The sequence below is a fragment of the Geospiza fortis genome, unplaced genomic scaffold, assembly GCF_000277835.1.
Source record: "Geospiza fortis unplaced genomic scaffold, GeoFor_1.0 scaffold41, whole genome shotgun sequence".
Taxonomy (NCBI): domain Eukaryota; kingdom Metazoa; phylum Chordata; class Aves; order Passeriformes; family Thraupidae; genus Geospiza; species Geospiza fortis.
This window is the reverse complement of record NW_005054299.1, coordinates 7,234,839-7,262,335: the sequence shown is the minus strand read 5'-3', so window position 1 is coordinate 7,262,335 and position 27,497 is coordinate 7,234,839. Positions and strand designations below refer to the sequence as shown.

At 42.0% G+C, this 27,497-nt stretch overlaps 1 long non-coding RNA gene across 1 annotated transcript in view; it reads left to right on the top strand.

Annotated features, from left to right (window-relative positions):
* LOC102044376 overlaps positions 1-27,497 on the top strand; it is a 138,501-nt gene that overhangs the window by 53,564 nt on the left and 57,440 nt on the right. The gene's annotated exons all lie outside the window — the stretch shown is intronic.

Below are 27,497 nucleotides of genomic sequence, written 5' to 3'. Positions count from 1 at the left end.
TCAGGCATGTCAGTCCACCAAAGCCTGAGGTTAAACAGATGTGGCTGGCTTTTGGTTTAATCTAAAGGTAAAGAGAAACACAGAGCTCTAAGTTTGCTTCTTGATACATTTTAAAGAAAAATATCCCTGATTTCAAGTTAAATTATAAATTTTTTAGGCCCTGACTTTGAATGTTGATTGAAATGGGTGCTTTTATTAGAGAAGCTACAATGGACAGCAGGTCATACACAAGCAACAGTATTTAGTGAGCTTCTCTTGTTCCCAGGAAATAGAAATTCCCCGTTCCTACTAGAGAGAAACGTGTCTTGGCAGAAAAGGATGATTTCTTTGGGATCCTTGAGCTGCTGCAGCCTTGCAGGATGTACAATGTGGTGGCTTCAGTGGTAGACCTGGGTGAAAACATTTCCCAGCCCTCCTCTGCTCCTCCCTGTCCCACGTCAGGCTTTGCTGCTCCCTGGGCTGTGCCAGCCTGTGTGCTGGTGCTGGTGGTGAGTGACCTGCTCACAGACACCTGAATTAAATCCTGCCCAGCCCCCCAGGTCTGTGGGACCTGCAATGCAGAGAGGGAGCTGGCCCACCACTGCAGGGCTGGGATGGCTTGCAAAGCCAGCTGCAAACTTTCTCTATGGCCTGTACTCCTCCTCCCCAGCACAGAGGGGGAAAGGTTCCTGGTGTCCCAGGAATCTCCCAAGGTCTGGGTAGGCAGCAGGGATCTCTTCTGTCTGTCCTTTTGCTGTTGGAAGCACAGTGCTATGGTGGCATTTTCTGAAGAGTCAGAACCAGAATGCACAAACCCTGGGGTGAAGTGCTGCAGGCTGGACAATGCTGCCATCCTGTATTGGCTGATCCCACCCTATTAGCCCACCCTTGTCTTCATTTACCTGGAACAAAACTGAGTCCAGTGGGCAGCTGAGCATGAAAGAATAAGCAGAGGTTCTTGTAGGCAGAACAATGAAGAATCTGGCTAAGAAAGGTGAACTATCTGCAGCAAACATGTAATTGGCAGATATATCCTCTCTGTTTACCAGTATTATGCAAACTTTTTTTTTATTTTAACCAGCTTTTCATCTTGCTCAGTGAATGGTTAGAGGGAGCATAGCTGAGTCTGGAGAGTACTTGTACGTGATTTGAATATTTGTTAGTTGTTTTACCTCTGCTGGTTGCTTGCAATGAGCTGTAATTTTTTTTACTACTTTTTTTCCTCTTCATTTTTTGATACGTGCCTTGGGGATTCCCAAGCCACAAGAAACTTTTACATTAGCTCTGCAAATGCTTTCAATGCAAATTGTTATGCCAGTTTTTTAGCATATCTTCATGAATGGATATATGTTTGCACAAGAACCTCAGTGTTATCCATGTTTGTGAAACTTCTGGAAGATGGAACAAAATTGTTATGAATGTTTGCAGTAAGCTTATGAAAAGAAACCTTGAACACTGAGAATTTGTAGGGGTTTCTGGAATAGATATCTGTAATACTTCTGCTTTCCCCTGCTGTACTGTTTCCTCCAATATACATGTAGCTGGGAAAATGCTTTTAAAAATGAGATCATCATCTATCACAGGATTTATTTTCATGAACTAAAAATAATATATTCTTTAAACTTTCACTGCAGAGCAAGGGGAACTCTGGGCTATTGAGCTCAGATACTCTTGGAGAAATGAAGGGTCAATAGCAGGGCGAATCCTGCCTGTTTCACATCATTGCTCACTGGAAATAAGACCTCTCTGTACTGGCAAAACAGGAGTAGAATTTGGAGCATATGTGATTGTCCCAAAGCAGAGAGCAGAGTGGAGCTAGTCTGGCAGCAAGGCCTCCCCCTTGGTTTGTTTAGTGATGGAGATGGCCTGGCAGAGCCCTTTGGTAGGGTCCTGGTTACTGCCCCACCCTGCTGAGTGGAGACAGTGTACCTGGGAAGGCTCCCATCCTTATCTGGCATTTTCTGAAATGGGAGCACTCCAAGTTCCTACATGCAGCCCCATTTGTTCATAAAGCCCTCCTGTAGAGATGCGTATTGCAGCAGCCCTTTTGTCTCCATCAAGATAGGAAAATTCTATGTAATTACGGAAGGCTGCTTACATATTACCTATGGTCCCTTAAAATTTGTCTCATCACATATGCAACACACTCTATGCTTGAATTGTTTGTTTTGACTAGCCCTCATTTACCTGAAAAAATTCCTTTTTCTAGTTTGGGTTTTGGTTGTGTTTTTTTGTTTTCTTTTTAATTTCATGCCTTGGTATTTTAGAAATTCTTGAATAGTCTTTGAAGGTAGTTTCATGTTGAGGCAAGTGTAATCCCTCTTTGCAAGAGGGGAGACAGCTTTGACTGTTTTTTGAATTTTTTTTAGAGGCATAAGGTTTTCAGAGAGTTTATGCATATCTATTAGCCAGTTGCTTTTTAGCTTTTCCTTTGTGTCTTGCTGTTCAAGTCTCAGCAGAAAGGATGTAGTGTTGTCTGCCATGTCTGTGGTTTTGCCCTGTGTTGGTACAGAGTGTATGTATTTACTATTTTGGTGAAATATATGCCTGCCCATTATTATGTTATACAAATGGGCTTTATCTGTTCAGCCCGTGTTGCTTGATTGCAAATGCAGGATTTGTCCTGAGGAAATAATTTAATTCTGGCAGTACCTCCTGGTTTTCGTTCTGACAGGCCTTATCAGATAGCAAAGACTTTGAAATTTGCATGTCTCTTCCTTTTTGTCTGTTACTTCTACCAACACAGGTAGAAGAAACACTGAGCTCATGTGTGACTGGTATGTTTGCAACTCTTGTAATACACTCTAGAAGTTTTGGGGGTGCTATCAATAAGTCTTGCAACATATTCTCTTGTGGTTTATGGCCATTTTTTACTCAAATGGTTTTACTTTATCTGCTCAAGGCAGATGAACAAGATCTGCTGTTGGATTACTTGAAACAGGAATATAGGAATACATGCTGTGGTCGTCAGGAAAGCCCCTTGGTGATACTTTTGGTCTTTCCAGACCAAGCTCAGGGTCTTATGCACAGCTGCCCCTCATACAAGGTCCAGGCAGGCAGGAAATAAAACAGCATTTCACAGCACAGCTTCACACATGAAGCTGTCATGTTACCCAAGGCAGAGTAGACACATCCTGTGCTACTACTAAAAGACCTATTTAAAATTTGTCTTGTATCTTTTGCACTCTGCCATATCTTTGGTACTCCTATATGTGTTGTTATGTAAGAGACTACAATATGAGACTTGTCAAAGCAGAAGTTTTGAATTTATAACATCAGCATTTCACAGTTACAGCATTAAAGTGATTTCTCTAACAGACCAGCTCTGAAGTGTGCTAAGAAAAGTATTTTGGTGTTTGGATAACTCCTAGGGTAACTTGGTCCCCTGCATGTATGGCGATGTCCAGAAACAGAACAATGCTTTCAGGAAAAGGTTGGTAAAGGCAGTTCATGCAGAGGAGGTAATAAATGCTGGACAGCCTTGGCCTATCTCTTCATGATTAAGTGCCAAATTTGGTGTCAGAAATAAGTGGCCTCCTGTGAATATGTGACATCAGAAGCTTTGGGATCTTTCTAATAGACACAAGCAAAGAACCCAAATGCCAACAGTACGAGCCAAGAAGGCTTTGGCATTGCTCTATGTATGCTAGAAAAAGAAAGAGGGGATCAGATCTTGTTGAACTATTGATGCACAGTACCTGCTATAGATTCCAGAAGGACCAGGGAGTGGAAGCTTGAAGGAGCCTTTGTAAAATTCCAAGTGCACTCCAGAAACATCTTCAAACTAAGGAAATTCAGAAAGTGTTACATGCAAAAGGCTTTCATCAGCCATTGCTGGGGAGTGCTTGACTAATATCATTGGTGCAAACCAGATGATTTGTGTGAACATAAAATCTCAAACTATGCTTCAGTGATGAGGACAGAAATGAGGTAATTCTGAACAGGACTGCACAGAAAGCTATGAATAAACCTGACAAACACGACAGCTTGTGTTCCAAGAGAGTGAGGTAGCTCACATCAAACACAGTGTAAACAGAGAGAGAAAAAGAATAAATATAAGCTAAGTTTTTTGCAGGAACAAACACATAGAAGAAAGCAGGAAAAGATATACAAATGAAAAGGAAGTTCTGGGGAGAAGAAATGCTGCTGTAGTGCAAAATGCTCCAAGTACAGTGCCACCTGCATCGATTGTAGCAGATGCTATCACTATTGAGAAGTTTTGTAAGCACGTGTAGACTAAAATAGTCTGTACAAGATAGTGCTCCAACTCTACAATAACAATGTGGCACGGCTGTAAACCTGAATGTAACACCCGCACAGGGCAGCTGCATGCAGACGGGAAACTGTCATGTGGTGGGGCATTATCAGTGAAGTCGTTGCACTCTTAAAGGGAAGAATGTGAAAATATAATCAAGCTCTGCAAATATTAGTCAATATTTGCCAATGACAAACCCAGGGCAGACGCCAAGGGGAGGTGCAGTTAGTACTGGTGTTGCTACTCATCTACATACTAATAATTTCATAATACTTGTGGCATGCAATGTGGGACAGACAAGTAATTCATGTAATAGAGACACAAAGACCTCTAAAAATCTAGTTTGAGCAGACATACATTGTGATATCCCTACAGCAAAACTTCTGAAAGATTATCAAAATGTTTTTGAAAGTCTGAGTTTTCTTCCAGGCACTCTGCACCTGGAAAAAGATTAAAGAATTAAGCTTCTATAGCGCTTGCCCCACAGAGTAATTGCTGTATGAGGAGGAAAAACTGTGAGAGATAGAGAAATTGGGGGGAGGAGGGAAAGTAGCATTGCCAGTTGTAAAGTCTACACAGGCAATCAACATATGGTCATCATGGAAAGACATCTGAGTTGTAATTTTGAGAAGCTGAGCACCTTGGAACTCAATACAAAGTGTGTGTGACTGGGGAATGAATGGCAGAAATGAAAAGCAGCCATCTGTGACACTGACTATTGGGGGTACTGGAAATACCCAGCATTTCTACTGGGTGCAGAAAACACTGACCTTACCACATTTTGGGCATTGGCAGGTAAATGGAGGTGGTTGAGGATGGCATTTAGGATCAAAGCTAAAATGAAGGTTAACAGGGCTGCCAATTAATATATTTTAGCTTACAGGATCTGTTGCTGATGATACTTTTGTAGACTGATACAGGAACAGATTCCACAGGAGTGGAAACTGTTTCAAATCGAAATCTCAAACTCATGTTGGAAACAGGGATGTTACTCCATGGCAGAATGGAAGTAAGACAAAACCATGGCTGTCTGCAATAATCTGTTTAAGATGGAGTTTCCAGTTTGTGATGTCCTGATCCAGCAGTGCCAGTGCCATGGTAGATACCCTCACTGAATTGGCATTTTATACATCCTTGATCAATTTAAGCTCTTACCCTTTCTCAGGTTCTTCCTGAGAGTATTTATTCCTAGCTTCTCAGCAGCCACTTGGAGATCTGGATGCAAACATGTATCACGGGATATTTTCCAGACTTCCTGCACCTGATACAATTACCTGTGCCACCCAGAGACAGTGGCACAACCATCACTTACATAAATGTGCTGGTGACCCTGCTATTTCCTCTGGAAGTTATACCAAATATGGTGCCAGGGAGATTCTTCTTGAGATGTTCTTTAAAAAAGTTAATTAGTTGCTTTCATGTCACACTGTTCTGATTACCAGAGGGAAGAGTCAAGCATGTTGAAAAGGGATTTTAGTAGTAAGTTGGGAGGGCTTTTTGGGCCAGAAATGTGAATTTTGGGTACAGGGAAGTTGAACCATTTGCATCCTGTAGCTTTTAAAAAAGCTTTAAAATCTTTTAAAAGCTTTTTAAGCATTTAGCTTCACATGTTTGTATTTTGACAGCTGTCTGTGCCCTTTATAATGCTACATATGAAGGCAGTCTATTGTAATATAAGCATAATGATGACAGGAAATGTAAGCACCTGAAGAAACTTTGACATTAGGCTCTGTGAATTTTAGTGATGGAAATGTCTTCCCTGAACTGGACAACTCTACTTCTCTGAAAAGGGCTTTTTTGGGAAGTACCTGCCTCCTGCCTTAGCCTGGCACTTCTGCTGTGGTTGGGGACATGCTTGAGAAGCAGCCCTGTGTGCTACCATGGTGAGTCTAGCACAAGATCTGCTCATCTGCCCTGCTCTAGTAAGAGAGTCAAGGTGTTTGGGAAAAAAATGGCCATCAGCCACAATAAAACAGGTCACTAAAGCTCTTGACAGTAATCCCACGAGACTTTTGGGGAGAACAGTGTTCCAAACAAAATGTGGAGTACTGTAAAAGAGACTGATGAGTATATGATTACCAACCTGGTGTAAAAAGAGATTGTAGCAAGAAATTGTGCAACTGAGATTGTGAGATCTCTGGCCTGATAGAGAGTAAGCCAAGCCAGATATGGGCCAGTGTGTGGGCAATGACTGGGAAGATTTGTGGAACAAGCCACTCAATGCAGACAGACGTGTAAGAGGGGGATGGACAAAGGGGAGGAGTTACTCGTGTCTCCCAAAGTTATTACAATGAACAAAAAGCCCAAGATAACATCATCTGACAGCAGCTGGATCAGTCTGTTGAGAGCAGAAAATATCTAAGAAAGATATGGTGAAGCAATGTATTAAAATGCTGGCAATGTCATATTCTTGTCATAATAACCCTGGTTAGCCAACACCTGATGAGCAGTTGTAAAGCATGATGCAATGAAGCCAAGGGAAAAAAGATAAAGAAGTACACAGAGTTTCTGAAAGACCTTGGAGACCTTTTCACCTGAAGCCATAGGAATTGCCTCATTGTTGCAAATTACTGTTTGGATTTTGAGAAATCCATTGAATTGTTAGATGTTGTTATTGTGTCTGTAGTGGACAGATCATAAAATCATAGAATGGCTTGAGTTGGAAGAGATCTTAAAGATCGTGTAGTTTCACACAAACAAACCCCCCACAGTCACACCCGTTCCTGCCGTGGGCAGGGACAATTTTCACAGGTTGCTCAGAGCTCCATCCAACCTGGCCTTGAACATCTCCAGTTATGGGGCATCCATAACTTCTCTGGACAACCTGTTCCAGTGCCTTACCACTCTCACATGAAAGAATTTTTTCATAATATCTAATCTAAACCTACTCTCTTTTAGCTTGTGTTCATTACCCCTTGTCCTGTCAATACATGCTCTTCTAAAAAGTCCCTCTCCATTTTTCTTGTAGGCTCCCTTTGGGTGCCAGAAGTCACCACAAATTAGGTCACCCTGTCTCTTTTCCAGGCTAAGCAAACCCAATTCACTCAGCTTTACCTTGTAGATCAGTGATGCTTTCAGGTAATGTGGTGTTCCAGACTTTGATTTTCCATTGGTAGACTCCGCTGTGCTGGTGCTGAGTTTCAGCAATTTGCTTGGCACAGAAAAATTTGCCATAACACGTTATTGTCATTCTGCAACTGTTCAAGTGGTGGGACTAAATCTGCATTTCTAGGCTGCTAAAGTTCTCCTAGACAGAGCTGCAGCAAGGGAAGAAAGTAGATGGAAAGCTTTTCTTGCCCACAGAAAGCACTTGGAGAAAATATAAGAGCATCCTGCTGCAAAAATTGATGTCAAGCTGTGCTTGGACTTTGGTGCCTATTACTCAAGCTCGCAACAACTGTCTGAGAAATAATTGTGTCTCAGTGCTGCGTAGAGTCTATTTAGACAAATATTCCCAGGCTCTGTATAAGTGGTTCCCTGTGAAAATCACTATTTATTTAGCCTTTGACTCCTAAAAGATTAGCTTTTAAGGACCAACCTAGTTTTTCATGCCTTAAGATGCAGCATGTACTGGTTTGCAGAGGGTGAACTGTAGGAAAGAAACTGTAGTTTTGCTAATTTCACCTACAAGACAAGTGATTAAAGAAACTTGACAAATATGGTGTTAACTCACTGGTAGAAAGAGGAACAGACCTCTCAGAGCAAAATTTCAAGAGCTCTGGGCCTCACAGAGACATGCACTTAGTGGGCAATCAAACTTCATGGAAGCTTTTTCTTCCATCTTTTAAACTGGAATATGTAGTATTTCTGTTTATGCATGTTAGTAGCCCTTCTGAATTCAGGGACAGCCCACAGATATATCTATTCCTATAAGCAAATCCTCTGGATTGAGATTTCATTTTGTACTTAGATAAGGGGACTTTTCATCCACTTGCTCACTAAGAGCACACACTAGTCAGGTAATGGCCGGTCCTTGCCAGCATCTTTCCAGGCTGAAATGGGCAGCCCATGAAGTTGGGTTGGTACCAGTGATTTGTCACTTTCCTTATGAAGCTGTTTTGGCCTCTACTTTTTCTTTTCTTTCCTTTTCTGTTTTTGTTTTTCTTTAATATTTTTTTCCTTTTTTTACTTCCCTGACTCTTCCCTCTAAAAACTTAACAGCAACATTATGGTGATAGTTTGCTTTCCCCATAAGGGTTTGAGTGGATTAATTGGTTAATATATTTAAAATTTTTTAAATTTTGAAGATGAAAAGTATGCTTTCGATTTAGTCTAGGATCAAACACAATTATTAATGAGAATATTATTCTGGAAGTTCAGCACAATATGCAATATTTTAAAAGTGCATTCATAGTGGTGCACTTAGTTAATATTCATTAATATTTTTCAGCTCATATGTTTGCAGTGAATGCAAGGATGTGAAAGAGAATAAGGGATTATTGTAGAACATGGCAGAATTCATGTTATGAACTCATTTAACAAGTCATTTTGCCACTATAAAACCATCTTCAGACAGCTGCAAGGATTTTCATGTACTGGAGCTGGAACAGGAGAAAAGGAACAGATCTTGGTAGGTTTGCTGCTGTAATAATAATAATAATAATAATAATAATAATCCGTTTTCCCTTCCAGGCAAAGCCACAGGGCTAGACCTTGCTTGTTGTGATGTTTAGTCACCTTTGCACTTTATCTTACCTGCAAATCTCAGGCTGAGAATCAAATTGCAGCCCTCCTCAGCAGGTTAAGTCACTGTGATCCACCTTCTATTGTTAAGGAGTCATTGCTAAACCAAATGCAGGAGGAAAATTACCTGTCCTGGGGTGAAAAGCAGAAAAGCAATGCTGTCCTTCCCTCTTGGGGAACCTAAAGGTGATGAAGCAGGAGAACTCTGATTTTATTTGAAATTTGTTTTTAGCTTTGGGAACCAAACCTGGGGTGGTTTTTTTTTTTGTTGTTATTATTATTTATTTTTTTTTTTTTTTTTTTTTTTTTTAATTTTCCCCCTGCTTTCACAGCAATATTTCTTTGCGTGTCTGATGTATGGTCTGAGACCATGACTTCTGTGCTTTCCTTTGAGTTAATATTTAATTCCTTCTTAAACATTAACTGTGGCTAGAGTCGCTTTTGTAAAGGAGGACTGCTGTGCTAATAACAGTAATAATTTCCTTTGAAAAGCATGGGAACAATGTGGAGCACTGTACATGTCTGAAAAGTAAACTGTCTCTTAGTGGCACATGTTACTGTTTCACAACACAAATGGTTTTTTGCTGTTTCTTCTGATGTTTACAAACTGTTTCTGCCCAAACTGCACTCCATGAACATGCTGTGGTGCACCCATGCCTTGTGTCATCACAGCCTTGGTTGTGAAGCAAAGCTGTGGAGATCAATGTCCTCTCACTCTCACCAGTTTGTGTGGTATTAAGTGCCAGTTAAATATAAATATATATATATGTAGCTATAGCTACCAGATGAATGGCACTTGGCACAAACATTTCTCAACCACAGACATCAGGAAGAGGTATTTTTTTTTAAGTTATCAGACACCAAAGACTGCATGGTCCGATTCATATCAGCTATTTCTGCAGAGGTGTCTGTCTTGCCATGGTACCCTTGAGGTGGGAGCCTGAGTTGTCTCACAAACCCTCCTCAAGGGGCATTCAGGGCCTGGGGCTGTGGGCAGCAAAGGCTAGAGGAACAGAGGACCCATTCCAGACACTCAGGCACAGATGGGAGCAGGGAGGTATTTTATGCTGGAAAGTCAAACCCATGCAGGAGGCCTCACAGTGAAGAGGGAGACTGGCAGATTGAGTAAGTTTTTGGGCTTTGGTTGCTGTGAGTTGTAGTGAGGGGTTAGAGGCAGTGACCATGGCACCCAGACCCCGCAGTGGTGGCTGTGTTGGGTGCTGCTAGCAGGAGAAGGTTTGGAAACACTGAGCCAGGGGGGCAGCAGCATGGCGCCAGAGAGGACACTGAGGGCTGGAGGAGTGCTGCTAGGGTGGGCACGGAGAAAGCTGCATAGTGGTGGGACAAACATTTCCAGGTACTTGCTCTTCCTTTGGTCAAGGAAGGAGTGTGTACACTGTGGTCAGATGTCCTTGCTGGATGCTGACAAGATATGCTGAGACTCCACCAGGGCCTCCTCCGGGGAGTTCTTAAACCCCATGTATTTTGGGTTATTTCTCCTCTAGGGAATGATTAAGTGTCTCATTAGTGCTGCAATCCCAGAGACCTCCTGATTGCCCTTGAATGTCCCTCCCTGCACCATCAGCACGGAAAGGTGTTTTTCTGTGAGGAAGAAGGGGAGCCCTGCCTGTGTTTATCAGCAGCTGGGAAAGGAGGTGCCCTCCTGGAGGAGGCACTGGGGAGGTGGAGGTGAGGCAGGAGGGGGTATGCTGGGTGGTGGCAGCCAGAAGTAAGAGAAGTCCTCTCTGGACACGTGTGGCTGGTGTAGCTCTGCTCCTCTTGCTGATGCTGTTCTGAGTACAGTTAACACAGGCTTTTAACCCTCCACCAATGCAATTAACTTCTCCTAGATACCTTTTCTGCAGGGCAGGAATTGTCCTAATTATTTTGCGGTTCTGGCAAAATCAATTTTTGTTGTTATTCCCCCCACATTTGCATAGTCAGCCATGCTGACCAGTCAGTAGCTCTGAAGAAAGCATCCCAGAAATGCTGCCCCTCCAGTTCTGTCAGCCTGGGTGACTACCCAGTTTATCTCCTTGGATATGCTGGCCCCACTGAACTCCACTGTACTCCTCTTCATCCTTCCACAGCCCCAGGAACAGAAGATGTTGGAGCAAAGGGCTCATTTGGGAGTTTAGTGCATACTGTTTTGCAGGATAAGTGTGAACAGAAAGCTGGGTCATTAGGTATTTCAAAAAAAGGAGAAGAAAAGGTTGAAACTTCCTTCTTAAAAAAAGCCCTGAAGCTCAGTCACTGCTTTGCAGTCTCCTCCTCCTTCCACCTTGTGAAACTATACCAGTCCAACAAGATCCCTTACTCCTCACCTCTTGCTTCTGGGGAAAAAAGAGACATGCAGAACTGGGAAAAACCTCCAGGGTTAATGACTCTGGGCACTCCTGTCTCAGCAGGCAGGTTCCATTTGAGCGATCCTTTGCTGAAATTCATGAGGTTTTTTTCTAAAAGCAAAGTATGTTTGTTTTTTTGGACCAAAACCCTACAAGGAAGTCAAGGCACCAGCATGGTGACTACTACCTTTCTTCTAATTCTGAACATCACCGCCCCTCCCAACATCCAGTTAACATCAAATGTAGCATTGTCCTGCAGTTTCCTCTGCCTGACAGAGGTAACACTGCTATCCCTCAGCTTCCAGGAGACGTTCCACTGCACACCCAGCTGAACTGGGTGCCTGGGTGCCCCTTGCTCCCTGTGCCTGCTGCCTGGCTGAGCTGGCTCTCTGCCTGACCCTGTTTGTGTATCACTGCCTCTTCCAGCTCCCCGCCCTGACAGGCTTCCCTTGGCTCACACCAACCTGGTGTGCAGGGCAGCGACAGGTAGGAGTGTGTGCAGTTGTTCTTGGTGAGGAGATGGGCCTCAGGAAGCTTCACAAAAAGGAGTAGTACTCACAAGAGACCAAGGCAGGAGGCTGCCTTACCTATTAGACAAGGCCAATGCAGTATGTGCAGAGCTAAAGTGAGATAAAAATAGACAAAATCAAGGTGAAAATAAGGGCAGATGGACTAAACTCAGCCTTGGGGAAGAGAGGGCAGGCTGCTATTTATCTGGAAAGGACAAGAAGCACCACAAAAGGCTGAAGGGCAGCACAGTCAAATTGGTAGCCAAGGAGAAGGATTGTGAGTGTTAAAGCTCTGTGTTCCTGCACTGACAGATACATTGCTGCCATGCAGCGAGCCGTGTTTGTGTTAGGCAGCAGGTATGGGATGACTGTGCGCCGTGCAATGCCAAAGTATAAACTCCTCTCTTTCTTTGTATAAAAGCTCCAAGGATATCCCAAACATAAGACCCTGCATTTCAGATTTCTCTGTTTAGTCTGTGTGCTATAATTTAATCTAATATGACAAAATATTTGTAAGCACACATTTGGTTTGTCATGTGTGTGTTTTACAGCAGATCTGAAGCAGAATTAGCATCCTGCTTCTGATGCTCTTTCCTTAAAAGAATGAGAAAAGCCTTCCTGTCCAGTGCTGACGTGATCTTTTGCTAATCTATGGCCATCAAGTTTTATGACCCAGGGTCACACTAATCCTCAGTGGTCATGTAGTTACTATAGTTTCACTGACAGAACAAGGTTTGCACACTGCAGAGCGATGCAGGGTCTGTTTCTGGCCGGGGTAATTCTGAATGTCTGCACGGACCCTGCTCCGACCTCTCCGTCTCCCTTGTAAATAGATTCGGTGACTCTTTGAACCAAGGAACGCCCCTTTCCTGGTCATTCGGCTCTTTCTTCCCTGCTCACACGCTTCTGGGGGGATTTAGCGTGGTTCTGGACTTAATGTGACTTTAGAGATTGAAGTTGTGTGGTTGAGAGTAAGGCTGGGGCAGGGGAGAATTTGCTCGAATTTTGTCGCCTGCTTCATAAAAACTTGTGTTGCTATTGACTTGCAGATAAAGTAATCCTCCTAGGACAAAGGTTACAGTAAAACTGCAAAACCAAACGACTTGCAAACTTTATGGCTGCAGATATTGCTAGTTCAGTACTGTCTTAAAAACTTGGCCTCTCCTTTTCTCCTTTTCTCCTTTTTTTCTCTTTTCTCCTTTTTCTCTTTCTCTCTCTCTCTTTCTCTTTCTCTCTTTCTTTCTCTTTCTTTTTTCTTTCTCTCTCTCTCTTTCTTTCTATTTTCCTTTCTCTCTCTTTCTTTCTCTCTCTTTCTTTTTCTCTTTCTCTCTCTCTTTTTTCTCTCGCTCTCTTTCTCTCTCTTGCTCTCTTCTGTTCATTTGTTCTTTCTTTTGTTCTTTTGCTTTTTCTCACACCTCAGACCCAACATGGGCCAGATCAGAATAATCACATTTTTACTTACTTCTTCACCAATTTATCTTAGAAGATAGGATAATACCATATTGATTAGTGTGGGGCAAGGCAAGCTCAGATTCTTATCTGCTGGGTTTATCTTCTAACTAGCAAGTATGCTATGAGTCTGTTCTATGCTTGTGAAAAGGAAAACTCCATCAAAGAGTGTGATATTGTTTACATAAATACTGTCATGACTGCTGGTGACTGACTAGTTTATTAGAAACCCATAAAACTTCTGAAGTTCATTTTAGGTTGTGTTGATTTCTCAATCCATTGCTTTAAATTAAACTTAAATTTAAATTCACTGGTTCAGACTGCACTGAGAAAATAAGTATGCTCAATTGGTGTGCAGTTTTCTTGTGTGCTTCTTACCCACAGGAGGAAGAGCTGAGGGGGCTTGGTGTGGAGCAAGGCACAGTGATGCTGTGCATGGTTGCTTAATGTGAAGGTCCTGCTCTCTGCTGGGCAGGATTTTTCACAAGCGTATTCCCACCCTCCATCTCTGCCCTACAACCTGTAGAGGGGGAAACTGGACAATGCCACCTCCTGTTTTGTTTGCCCTGCAAAACAAACATTTCTGGAGAATGTCCTTCTCCAGAAATGTCAGCCCATGTCAAGCAGCTTTCAGCAGCTCTAAATTTGCTAATGGCATTAACTTACTTTAAATGCATTTCCCCTTTCAGAATCTCTGCCCTTTGTCAGTGGGATGGGGCTGGTCTCCTTTTGAGTTTGAAATATGGAAACGTTTCTTCTCACTTGCTAGATGAGCTCCATGTTGGATGTAGCAGATGCAGTTTGATATCTCCAGCAGACTGTCTCCTCTCTGTTGTGTATCTCATCCCGTAAATTCTTCTCAACCTGGAGGCAAAAGCTGAAATGTCACAAAGCAGGCAGCTGCTTCTTCCTAAAACACCTGTGAGTCAGTCCCCAGTGGGCACGAAGATGAAGATAGCCTGCAAGACTTGCAGGGGCAGGCTCCATTCATCACCTCACAGCTCCTTGCTAATCTGTTTTAACCCTCCCAGACACTTTTCCCCTTACTCTTAAAACACAGTTCAAACTTGTCAGTCGGGAGGACTTTGCTGACCACTGGATATAGCAGGAGCCTAGGGTTCAGGAACATCTGATCTGAGTCTTAAACTGGCATGTGTTTAAGGTGTCTGTGAGCTTAGATTTCAGTGAATAATGGCAATTTTTCTTATTTCCATTATTGTGAAAGGAGCTACTGGCACACTAGACACCTGACTACAAACTAGCATTGTTGTATGTTGTCTCCTTGGTGATGTAGGTACCTTTCAGTAATAATTACACAACATTAACCATGATACAGAGAAAAATTGTTGAATTACTTTTAATATCTTGGGATAAGTCCCATAATTGCCCCAGATGCAACAGAAGTATGTTGTTTATCTGAGACAAGAAAGGAGCTTATATGTAGAGATTCTGCTTCCCCTCCCACCCCTCTTTTTTTTAAATACAGTCTCTTCCATACTTCAGGTTAATGAAGGTGATGTAGTAGTTGATGGGGGAGAGACTCTTGCAAACTGTAGTGTTATATGCCCAACATGTTTGTGGGTAGTTTTAGAGGCAAAAGCCTGTTTGAGGCTTGATATACTCCCTGCTCTTTTGTTTTAGTGTCTTGTATCTGAGCTGTCTCTGGAGAGAGTGGAAAGAATTTAGGCAAAAGAATGAAAAAGACTGGATTGCTTAGCCATGAAGCAGGGCCAGGCTGATATAGGATAACTCTGCCTACTGTATCTTCAGGCTGCAGTGTCAGGCTGAGGGAAGTACAGTTTGCTTTGCTTCATGGGGCTGGAGAGGTTCTGATTTACAGCTGTGCTCTACCCTATGTCCTCACATTGTAAAACTCATCCTTTTTACAGTTAAATAAATTCAAAACCCACCAATTTTTTCTTTTTTCTTTTTTTCCTTTGTTTTCCCTATGCATTTGAGGTTGTAGAGGTGCACCCTTGATCATGTTTTTAAGTTATTTGCCACAACCACAAAGGCTAGAGCTATATTTGTTTAGAAACAATCCATCCACACCCACTCCCCAAACAAAAGCTGAGTAGCTCACCTCATCATCTGGATGCAAAGTTTTAAGAAACTTCAGGAATAGCATAAGAACTACTAAAAAGGGTAATCAAAATGAGATTTGTACTCTAGTTCATAGTAAAGCACCTGTTGTTTGATATGAAGGCTCTGATAAGCACTGGCACCAATGTCTTGTAAAGGCTGCAAGATGCTTTAAATATGTTCTTACAAGAAGTTGGGTGGAAGCATGAATATTTTTCAGAGTTGTTTGGTTTTTTTTTATTTTGCATTGCTCTCTCTGAATAGCTACCCTTCACAAAAAGTGAACTAAAAGTGTTTTGTTTTGTTCAAATGTTTTCACTTAACTCTTTGTTAAACAATTACTTAGTTCCTCTCATAGTTTACTTTTCCATCCATGGATATAAAGACTAGGCATATATGTTGGCCAAAAATAGATTTTAAACCTATGCAGAAATAATTGCAGTATCAATTACTAAATGCAGAAATTATTGCAGTGGCTAATAGCATTTTTGTGTACATGGAAACCCGGGCCACTTTTGCAGTGGCCCACTCACAAAGACCTTGTGATTTCTTGGAACAACACAACTTAGAGCAGAGTAGGTTGCCCAGCTGACAAGACTATGGTCCCAATTTAACTGGCAATGATGATTTTTCCTTGAGAATACTCTTATTTTTCAGTGGTGGAGACTACTAAAAGGGAGAGAGAGAGCCCATCTACACTGTCTCATGTATTCTTTCAGACTAAACATGGGCTTACAAAGAATGCTGAACCTGATGATACTCATAAATATTCCCTTTACCCCTCCTTTTCTCTCCTTCATTAGAGAGGATCATCAGTAAGTGCAGGCAAGGGGAAGCTTGAAACACAGGAAGAAGCAATAGAACAATGACTAAATATAAGAAAATTTCTGATACTGCATGTGTTCTTTTTAAAAAAAGCAAGTATCAAATCACACATCGAGGTATCCATCAAAGTGAGCTATAACAAATAAAGAACTGTGTGATAAAAGATAATCACAATTTATAAAGGACCCTTCTGTATGGGAAGGTGAAAGAAGGGGACAAAATTTCACAGGAGATGAGGCTTGAAATTTATTTTACAAGAATTAATATGTAAGGGTCTTAATCTGTTACAAAACACAGTCAAGTTCATTAATTAAAAATGATGTTAATAAAATAGAAATAATCTCATATTATTGCTTTTTATCTATATTATCTGGGAGAGTTTTCAGTAAGTATATAAATTGATCTAGAAGATACAGGGATCTTTGGATAAGTGGTTATTAAAGTCCAGGGTCCAATTCTAGAGTGCTCTGCAACAAACCTCAGTGTTGCTGACTTCTGGGCAAGCCCTGCCCTGGCATTAGCCCTTGTTTTATTCATATGGTCTCCTATGGAGACCTTTCTTTTTGCTATAAGTCATGCTGCTGATAAGGATGTCCTGAAAATTCACTTTTGCCTCTTCCAAGCTTGCTGTGGGAGAAGCACAAGAAATACCCAGCCTCAGTTGCTGCATTAGAGCAAGACCAGGTCACATAGCAGTGAGGTTTTCTGCCAAGGAAGAGCAGATATTTGCAGGACAGCAGCTGAAATCTTTCTGCCAGCAGCATCTCACTGGAGTGCAGGGGGTGTGGCAGTGTGTATCAGGGAGGATGCTCCAGCTTGAGGCAAGCTGGAGAATGGTAAAGGCTCTTGACCATGTCACCCTTGGCTTGGCTGCCTCTCTTCAGCAATTGCAGTCAGATGAGGAGAGCCCTGTGGAGGGGCTTGTTTATCATGCCACATGTGCCTCTGTCAGCCTGCAAATTTAGCAGCCACCTATACAGGGAGTTGGTTCAGAGCATGGCACAATCAAAGTAATACATTTAAAAGTCCGACTACCAGTGGTAGACCTTCACTTTAAACTTGTTGGGTAAAAATCTACTCTGTTGACCTCAGGATAGCACCATTAATTTGAAGAACCTTCTGCTTCTGGAGAGCTATGTGCCCAAGCAGAGAAGGAAGATGAGCTTAGAGTGGTTGGTGGTGTATTTTGGTGATTTGTCTACCCCCAGATTATCAAGACATTCCTTCCATTTTGTTCCCAGCTTTCCTCCCCTATGCAGCCTCTGGTTGCTCTCTAACAACATCAGTCCTGGTAGGTTTTCTTGTAAACGATTGTGCTTTTGTGTTTCAACCCATGTTTCACTTTGAAATATGCTAAAGCTAAAGGAACATGTGAACAAATTATGCAAGACCATGAGGACTGAGGGGAACTTCCCTCTGAAACTCTGTGAGAATTTCTGAATCCCAAACACATATATTGCAACTGGGTTTTGGTCATAAGTATTTCTCAACAGTTCTTCTGTGGCTAGACTGATAGTATGTGAAAAAGTTCAGGCCTCAGTACCCTTTTGGTAACCAGTGGTCCTAAATGCATGCTTTGTTTGCCATTCAGCTGTGGCTCTTGCAGAAATACAGTTAGCATGGTACTACAGAGGTGATATGTGCTGTACCAGCTAGCTCTGCATCTGCACTCCCTCCTGCAGCATAATGCAAGCCTGTGGTGCTTTCTGCTGAGCCCCTTGGCTCGTTCCTCTTGTTTGTGTTGGTTGTAGAACTATCTAAGGAACTTTGGTGAGGTGAGGTTCATGGTGTGGGTTTTGCTCTCCTCCACACCCACTGCTGGGTGCTTCAGAGGTTCTGATCGAATTCCAAGTGTGCTGCAGCACAGAGCCTTTATCAAGGGAAAGCATGCTGTATGCAAAGCATGTTGAAGTGCCCTCTTATGAAATGAGGTTTGACTTTCTGTGATATCAAAAAGGAGACTAACCCAGAATTTAATATATCCTGGGAAATCATATTTCACAATCTAATGCCTGGAGCCCTTTTCTTTTTAATATGAGCATCAGAATTCTGATCTCTCTCATGGTTTGCCTAAGCATTTTATGTTAAATGACAGTAAGTTAATAAGTACAAAATAGTGGGTGGTTAAGTACCGTTTAGCAGCCTAGCACTGTCTAAATGGGAAACCTCTTGGTGTAAGATAAGGAGTGAATTTAAAAGAGTAACACTCAATCAGTGTAGCCACATCTTGTAGACATTCCCTTTTTGATATTAAACCAGATGGGGCTCTTTTAGTTTACTGTTTATGAAGGCTTTTAAACTAAATAGTGAGTCTTACCCTGCCTTATCCCGGAACAAAGGTCTCTCCACGTAATGGAGTTGTGTTAATGGATCTTAGCTGCTCAGCCATCTTGGTAGGATTGTTTAAAGCCTTTGAGGTGAGGAGAGCTACTGGAATGGTTGCCAGGGGACTTAGTGAAAAGAAAAAAGCTGCCATGGGCTGAATGTGCAGTCACTTCTGAGATAACATGTGATAGTGTGGAACAATGGAGTGGGCAAGCTCGATAAGAGTTTCCAGTAGGTTTGCACTGAGGGAAGGGGACTGTGATAGCTGTGCCGAAAGTACCTTGCCATAGCCTGGTGAAATGGCAGCTTTTGGGAAAGGAGAGGAGGGAGTGGATGCCTTCTGCCTGAGCCAGTAATGGTCTGGTGAAGCCAGGGTGGAATTATCACACAGGCACGCTGCTGTGAAAGCTGCCATGAGTGTCACCTGCTCCTGCCACGGGAGCAAGAGTAACAATAGCAGTAAGATAAGGTCAGACAAGGGGACTATTAGTACAAATTATAATGGGGTTGTGTCTAAGGGTTTTCTGAAACACCAGTTAAAGCACTTTTGTAAAAGGGTTCCTACTATAGCTGCTCTCTTGATGAGAATGTAGCATCTCCTGTGGTAATCCTGCATGACTCTGCATCATCTTTTTCCATTGTCAGATGATACCACACAGGATTGATAATAATTTCTTGTGCTTTGCTGAGATATGAACTCTGCAACCCTGCTTGACCCAGCAGTCAGCTTCACTTAAGTCTTTGGAGTGGTTTCTTTAAAGAGGAAAAAATAATGGAATGGATGGATGATGAAGTTTGGTATGTCTTGGATGCAGGCAGATTACAAACAATATCTATAAATCCCTGAACATGTTGTGTATTAACCATCAGCAGAAAGTTTCCTGGCTGATTGTACTTCTTTCTAACTAAACCTGTTATCCAGAGTTCTTTATTAGAGTTTTTCCCAAAGTATTGCTATGAGTCCTTCTCTGCTGTCTATTGATTGCTGTGCTTTGCTGGTCTCTCTCATTTATGCAAGGCTCCAGTGTGCTCTTTTCTTCCTCCACCTGACATACTTACATTTGCATTTAAATTCCAGGGGAGACTCCTCAGGCTGCCTGGCTTGATTAATATTTGTGATTTTTTTTTCACAGACTATTTTGCTGGTGTTTTCTATCACCTGAGTTTCTTGTTGCATTAAACAGTTTAACTCTCCATTCTGTGGGTCCTGGCAGGGCAGCTTTGCTGGGCCTGTGTGCTGGCACAGCATAACTCTTTGAAGTGAAAAGGGGTGAAAAATTCATACCATGGAAGCACTTGAAAGTCCTTCCTAGACTAGACAGAGAAATTTAATGTCCTTAATGAGGGTTAGGGTATCATACAGAAGCTGATCTTTTACAGAGACTACATTGGAACAGTATGTAACCATTTTGAAGTGTACTAGAGCACACCAGCACTGTTCATGAGTGTGAAAAATGAAGGGACTTTTAGGATAATTTCAAATTCTCTGCACTGCATTGTGAGATGAAGTAAAAATGTCCAGTGAGGCTCAACATCTCTTCCTGGGTGAGATTCCACTAACTCAGTGGGTCTCTGCTTAGTAAGAGAAACTTTGATCTGCTCTTGCATATGTACAGGTGAAATACAGAAACATTGTGATATCAGGGTGCTCCAAGGCTGAATGCCCATACCATGGTGCTATGACTGGGACAACTCTGTAACTGATATCAGCAGATTTTTTTTAAAATTGCATTGTAAAAAGCAAAGTAAAACATTTTCCTTTTTTTTTTTTTCCTTTTCAAATTGCCTCAAGAAGGTCTGAATTATATGAAGTTGGCAGGTTCAAGTGTGACTCAACTCATTGTTTTCATTCTCTCATTTTGGCAGCCTTCAGTAATTCCAGATGTTATTTCTCTAACCACATGGAAAAATTCTTATTTAAAAGGGGGGGTGGGAGAGAGAGAAAGGAACTGTTTTGCTGCATTTGGTACACTTTAAAGCAATGCTGATGTTGCCTAGACAGTGCTCATGTGCAGCAGGCACTGAGGCTAGCTGGAGGCATGCCCAGGAGGAGACAGCCCCAAGATAAAAGGCCCTGTGTTACAGGGGAGAAATGAGAAGAAAGCCAAAAGCAGCTAGTTAGTTCAGTGAAATGGTGTTCTGTCATTCTAGGACTCATTTGTTGGGAACTGTGAGGCCAGGACAAACAGGGAATTTACCCTGAACTCACTACAGTGAGGAAGCCTGGAGAATTATAGTATCATGTCAAAGATAGAATGAATGTTTTTCTTGCCCTGTGACCATGGGGAATATATAGTTAGCTTACAAACAATGCCTTGCTTTGAATGGAAAAAGGATTCATGTCTGCTTGGATGGTGTGCTTTTAGAGCACATGAATCCACTTACTTTGCTTGGCTCACCTAGCAAGGCTCAGCTTAGGGAGAAATGAAGAAGGCCCCTTATAATTTAATAATTAGAAGGCCCCTCTAAGTTGATAGAGGATAGAGGCTTGTGTGTTATAGTAACACGACTTTTCAAGGTGAGTCCTGTCTTTCCTTCTCCATTTTTTGAAGTCTGCTTCAGGATCCAGGAATTCCAGAGGTCTGAACCTATTCTAGAGGAGCTAAAGGACAACCCCTTACTGCAGTTCCCAGCCCAAGGCAGAAACAAAAATTGGTGGACTCAATCACATAACTACACTGCCTCCAGCCAACGAGGTAGACCTTGGCTGAGCAAAGCTGGTCTCCTCTGCTCACATCCCATCAGGAGAAGACCCCCCAAGATGTGTTCACAGCCCCCCTTTGGAGCCACACTGCCCCTTGTACCATCATTGGTGGCTTGCCTTTCCAACCCAGCAAGGACCTTGGGAGCATAAGCATATAAGCTGAACACTCTTTACATTTAGTAAAATAACAAATAGCACATAGAAGATCATCAACTCTTTCTGAGCTATCGTGTAGAGTACTAAATCTTATTAATAAGAGCTGGTGTGGTGAATGCACTTAGAGCAGCAGGCGCAGAACAAAGCATATGAGAGGAAAAATTAGTGTGCCTTTGAGAACTGTAGGTTTGCCCACAGTTTTACATCAAAGACCTCGTGGATACCTCCTCATAAGAATAAGTTTTGGAGTCTTCTCACTCTTAGAAGAAAACATAAACCCCTTTCACTATGAAAAGAAGGGCCAGTCTGCATCTAATTGATTGGCTTGCCGTGGTTTACCTGCCCTCCCCCTGCCCAGTGCACAAGATGCAGTAAAATGTCATGGTGCTAGTATGAAAGAGAAGGGTTTTCTGTCTGTAGGTGGTTCTGTACTGAGAGTGCAGAGAGGTTAAAAAAAAAACAAAACAAAACAAGCTCTGTCGGGTCTCTTATTGGTAAAAGTGAGAACTGTTACTGGAAAATATTTTTTTTGTGATTAGTTGGTGGTAAGCCATGACTAATGCTCATTGTGCCAGTATGTGCTTGTGGTCGGGTTACCAGGTCCCTCCTGCCCCCCTTGCTTGTTCTGTGTAGTTGATAGAGCCTGCTAAAACTTGTACTGTAAGGTCTTTGGTGCAGGGACTACTTTTTCAAGATGACTTGCACATTCCTTAATGCAGTAGGGGTCCTGGCTAAGGGCTAAAGACATGATGATAGCAAAAATAGTAAATTCAGCAGTGGTTCTTGGTTGCACTGACCTTTGCAGCATCTGAGTCACTTCAGTTTTGGGACTCCCGGGACCCAGAGCTGATGTTGGGTTTCATTCAGGGAGCGGGAGCCAAGTCTCCAGCCATGTTCATTGTGAAGTTTTCAAAATGGAAAACAATTGTTGAACCAAGTCCAAGACATTTTCTGGCTCCGGTAATCTTGCGTTCAGCATAATCACAATTAAATACATGCAGTATTGGGTTTAGGGGCTCAGTGGGATGTATTGTGTTAGAAGCAAGAGAAAACAATGCATTTGTTACTGGTTTTTGTTTTATTTTAGACCTTTACTTACTTGAGGTTCTCTGGTTTTGTGGCTAACCCTGAGGATCTTCCTGCAAAGCTAACAGTGATTGCTTTACTTTTCAGTAAAAAATAAAAAAGAGAGAGAAGGCCACACATAGCTTTTCTCTCCTTCAGGTATTCCAGAAAGTTCTTGCTTTACTAAGCTCCATCTGGTGAATTAACAAAAATCTCTGTCCCCAGATGATCAGTGATAAGACACTGCTGGGAACTGATGTGATGATGCAATTCTGAGTGAAGAAGTGCTTGTTCCAGCATTGACTCTTGGTGATCTACACTGGACTGGGTTCAGACACGGCTGCTACAGCCAGCAGCAGCTGGCTGCAAAGTTATAGCAGCATGCATTTTCCAGAGCATAAAAAATCCTCTGCTGTAAGGATTAATCCAAAAGGAAAGGAAACATGCTTGGAAGCATTGCCTCTAGGTTGGGTTGTGTCCTTCTGCCTGTTGCAGGAAGAGGACACAAGAACTCTGCTGCCTGAAAGAAAGATCTAAAGAAGTGAGTTTTCACATGGAAAGGATTGATTTTTGTTCTGTTCTCAGGGCACTGTTTTAAAGAGGTGTTTGTATATCTTGGTGACATCAGTTCAAACAAACCATTAAACATTCTGGGTTTTCAAATTCCTATTGCGTGAGACAAGGTAGGGAGCACATTGTGGAAGTCAAATGTGTCTGCTAAAATATTGAACCAACCAGTCAGACAAAAGCCGACAAAGTTGTTGCTGACGGTATTTTTTTCCTACAGCGTCAATTAGTTTCAATATTTTAAAATCTGCATTGATATCTTACAGGATGAGGTGTTAGACAAAGATCCTGTCTGTGGACTGAGACCCCATTTTATAAGATCCTTCCTAAAGGGAAGTTTAAGAAAATGTTCCAGTTTCGAGTCTGTTGGTGCTGAATTCTGTTAAAGAATAAGAGTTTGGTGTATTCCAATTCATCCTGGTTCTCTGTACTCTGTTTGCAGATAGCTGTTTGCTCCAATACCAATCCAGAAGAATCACCATTTGGTCATTAATGAGAGATGCTCCTCTAAAGTTGCTGGCCATCATTTTTCTGCTCCTTCTCCAAGCACTAGCAAAGTCTGACATCTTTCTTCTCTGCACAAAGCAATTGTGTGCAGCAGCTCCACAATTAGATGAATGGTTTATATATGGCAAACTTTTTCTACCTTTCATTCATTCATGGCATAGTGATAAAGAGAATGCTAATGTGCCACCCATAAAATAAGGGTAAATAGGCAATGTGCTGTTTATATTCTTTGGTTAGACTCATAAAAATCAATATTGTTTTACTTAAAACCATGAAGTTGCCTCCCAACTAGTGTCTAAGATTTTTCATAAGAAGGAGGAGTTGAGCATGCTTGGCTTTTCAGCAACAGGGGAAGTTGCTATAATTTATAGGTGGGAGAGTCAATAGTACCAAGCACAAACTAAGATATCATATTGCATAGTGAGGAGTGTGAAAGTTCCTAAGGCCTGTGACAAATCCAGCAGCACAGGACTTTCTTTTGATCCTTCATATAGCTCCTTATTTCTTGACTATGTGGAATACAGAGCCCATCAGAAAGTGGAAGAAGGTGGAGTCATTTAGAGTAAATGCTAAGTACATTTTTGGAAGAGATAAGACAGAATGTAGCCAGTTTATACACAAATGAAGAGTTTACACACCAGGAGAGAACTGGCTCTTTGAAAGCCTCTTAAAGGTATAATTGCAACTGATTATTGAGTTATGCAATAACCAGTAGTATTGAATACTAATGAAGATTAAGGATAGGTGGATACTTAAAAATTCTGCAGTTTTTGCATTCAAGGGATGTCTGCCAAAAGTAAGATTGTCTGAAAGCAATGTGAGTATTTCTGGCAATAGTTAATTTTGAAATATAGTTGACATTTTCAGTAGTTTTAAGTTGACTCAGGCAGAGAAGTCTTAGTTATGAAACTGCGTAACGGCACAGGGGAAGATCCGCACAGCAGCCAAAACTACTCCAGTTAATGCTGATTATAAAGTGGGACATTTTTAATAGAATAAGGAAAAAGCAGCACTAGAAACTACCCATAGTGCTGTGAGGATGAAGTGTAATTTTTGTTATCTTAGGGAGTAGATGAGTCTGGTCAAAGGCAAAATTGTGACTTGGGAAAGAGAATGAGAGCAAGTGTGTGAAATGGGAGATGTAAAATAATTCTCACTGGTCAGACTCTGTGGAGCTGATGGAGATGTTGAACAGGGACTGAATGCTGACCCTTGCAGGCTCTGGTCTGTCCAGTGTCTGCATTTTGACACTATTTGTTGGCAGTTCTTCACCAGGGCTGAGGTTATCACAGCTGTGTCTGGTCCAGTGGAGACAGGAAGTGCATGAATAATGGTGGAAAGAAAGGCTTTACTTGGGAACCCTTGCTTAATGGGCATCATGATAACATTGCCTCCTGTGTCCTGCCTTTGACAGTGCTCAGTAAGGAGCTAAAAGAGAAGGACAGACTTAGTGGTGCTCCTTACAGTGAGACTCTCCCAGTTTTCAGTAGTGTGTTGCATTCTGGAGCCGAAGTGAGCTTAGTAGCCCTTGGTGGATCTCTTACATGGCTTGGTGCAGCTGCTTTTGGACTCCTTTCAGTGCTGATATTTGCAGTACCCTGTGGCAATGTATTCCATAGCTGAATATTAACTAGTGCAAGAAACAATCCTTTTCCCCTTTGTTTCAGGGTAAATTTCTCATGGTTTCATTTAGTGTTCCTCATTTGCCTATTTCTCTCTCTCTATTACTACTTCTCTCTTCAATAAAAAAGGTGTTGTTTTCAGATCTATAAATACCCTGATATAACGTTGCATGTGACCCCCCAAAAAGATTCTGGTATTTTAAAATGTTTGTCCAACAACATTCCCCGAAGGTCAGGGATGTCCATCTGTTGAGTTGGTTGTGTGGTGGGATGTAGCAAGCAAAGGTGATGGGACTTACTGCTGCCAACACTTGCAGGGCCTCATGAGAGAGAAGTTAATTACTGGGCTCATCAGGACTGCCTTGAAAGCAGTTAGGCTGACCATTTAAGTATCATTATGTGTAGGTGGGAGACGGAGATATGGTCTAAGAGGCTGTGGTATGACTCAGATGTTGTACTGTGCAGTTAGGATCATAAACTAAATAAAACCATCATCTGTTAGAAATCTTGTGTCTGAGTAGTAAGTGACAGATGCAGTTTATCTAAAATCTGTAACTGTGTCTCATCAAGTATTCGTAAGAAGAAACAAGTCAACCTGACTAAGGGTTTCAGGATCGGTCTCACGGTAGTGGTGCCACTGGTTGATGAGTTCATCTGCTTAAGGGACTTTAATTTCTAGAAAACTACACTGGAGTAACTGCTTCAGTGATCTCCGCCTGCCTAATACTGTTGCTTTTTTATGACAGACAATGTAGGTTTTCCTGTTTACTTTCCCAACCAACAAGTCAGTCAAGTAACCTTTTAGGAAATACTGTAGGCCACTTCTGAAGCATGCCTCACTGCATGGAAACCTTTATTGCTGGGATGAATGATATTCTTAGATATTCATGGGAAATAAACAGCAATAATCCTGACAGGAGGTGTTGGCAGAATGAAGTGTGAACAGGAAGCGATTAAAGATAAAAGGCAATCTCAGGAGTTACCTGTTGCTCCTTGTGTGATTATAGGTGTGGCTGGAACAGGTCACAACACAACGTAGCACCTGCCAACAACAAGCAAATCGAGATCCTGAGTTCATGCCTCTCCCAGGCTGGCCCCCTGTTATATAACCAGGCCAGTCATATGAAATAAAATACTTGGTGCCTAAGACAGGCCTTTTAGCTTTGACTGTGATTCTGTGTAGACTGTGCTATGTGTCGTATAAGCAAAGCTTAAATGATTCCTACATCAAGCTTCCAAGACATTTCAGGTTAAAACCTTTACCTTCCTTCTGGTTATAATTATGCAGTGAATGAGGCAGGAGTCTAGGCAGTATGTGATCACCTAATAAGAACTGCCTCATAATGACAAGGGAGGAAAATGGTGCTTACACCATCCACCTTCATTAGTGTATTTCTCAACCACTGTTGAGTTTCATGGGTTGCTTTGTTTTTTCATCTTTCTTTTAGTCCCAATGGCCACCCTTCTTACAAATTTAATATAAATTTTAGGTAACACTGTACATACTCTCTACATAAAGAAGGTCATGCGTGCTTTCTGTGTGAAAGCCAAATCACTGGGTTCTGACTTAAGGATAACATGATGTGGATGACAAATATAGTCCATGTATTTTGGGCACGCTATCCTCTTGCATTTCTCTGCATACAAAGCCTGAATCCTTGGGCTTTGGGAAAAGAGTCAGAAAAAAATGAAATAATGAATAGTACCTAGGGTTTTAAGGGAGCTCTCTGAAGCTAGCTCTCTTCCAGTTTACTGCCTGGAATTGATACCCCTCCACACCAATTATGTAGCTTGTCCTTCCCAGCCTCCATCCACCCTGACCTGTCTTCAGAGAAATCTTCTTAGTCAATGCAGAAGGGAGATGTTTTCCTGTGGGGAGCAGGGCGTGCAGGTTTTGCATGGGACATGCTCTTTTCACAAATAGGTAGCCTTTATCTGAGACCTGTCATTTACATTTTAAATTATGTGGTCAAGAGATGAGTGGACTATCCAGTGTAATTAGGACATGCATATGTAGCAGGTGAGTTCACAGGTCCAGATCTGAGCATCCCTAAACCGGTGGTGGTGAGAGGAGGAGGTAGAGGGAGGAGATCTTGGTTCTCCATACCAAAACCCCTCCATGCTCAGGTCTGTGTCTGGTCTTTGCTCTCTCAGATGGAGAGAGATTAACGCTCTCCCTTATTTATTCCTACCCTTTTCTTTTCTCTTTGTGATTCCTTTGTGCTAGTGTTTGCCTTTGTTGCCAGGTCTCAGCTTGCTCAGGCTTTTCAAAAGTTTGCCTAGGTTTAATCTTCTTTGAAAGGTCAGTCACAGGATGAGCACTGTGTCAGACAACGCAGTTTTGGTCAATCTGGAGCTCTGCAGTTTGGGAAGTTCACAGCGTGGTACTCCTCATTAGCTAGAGCAACCAAATTTACCAGGAGT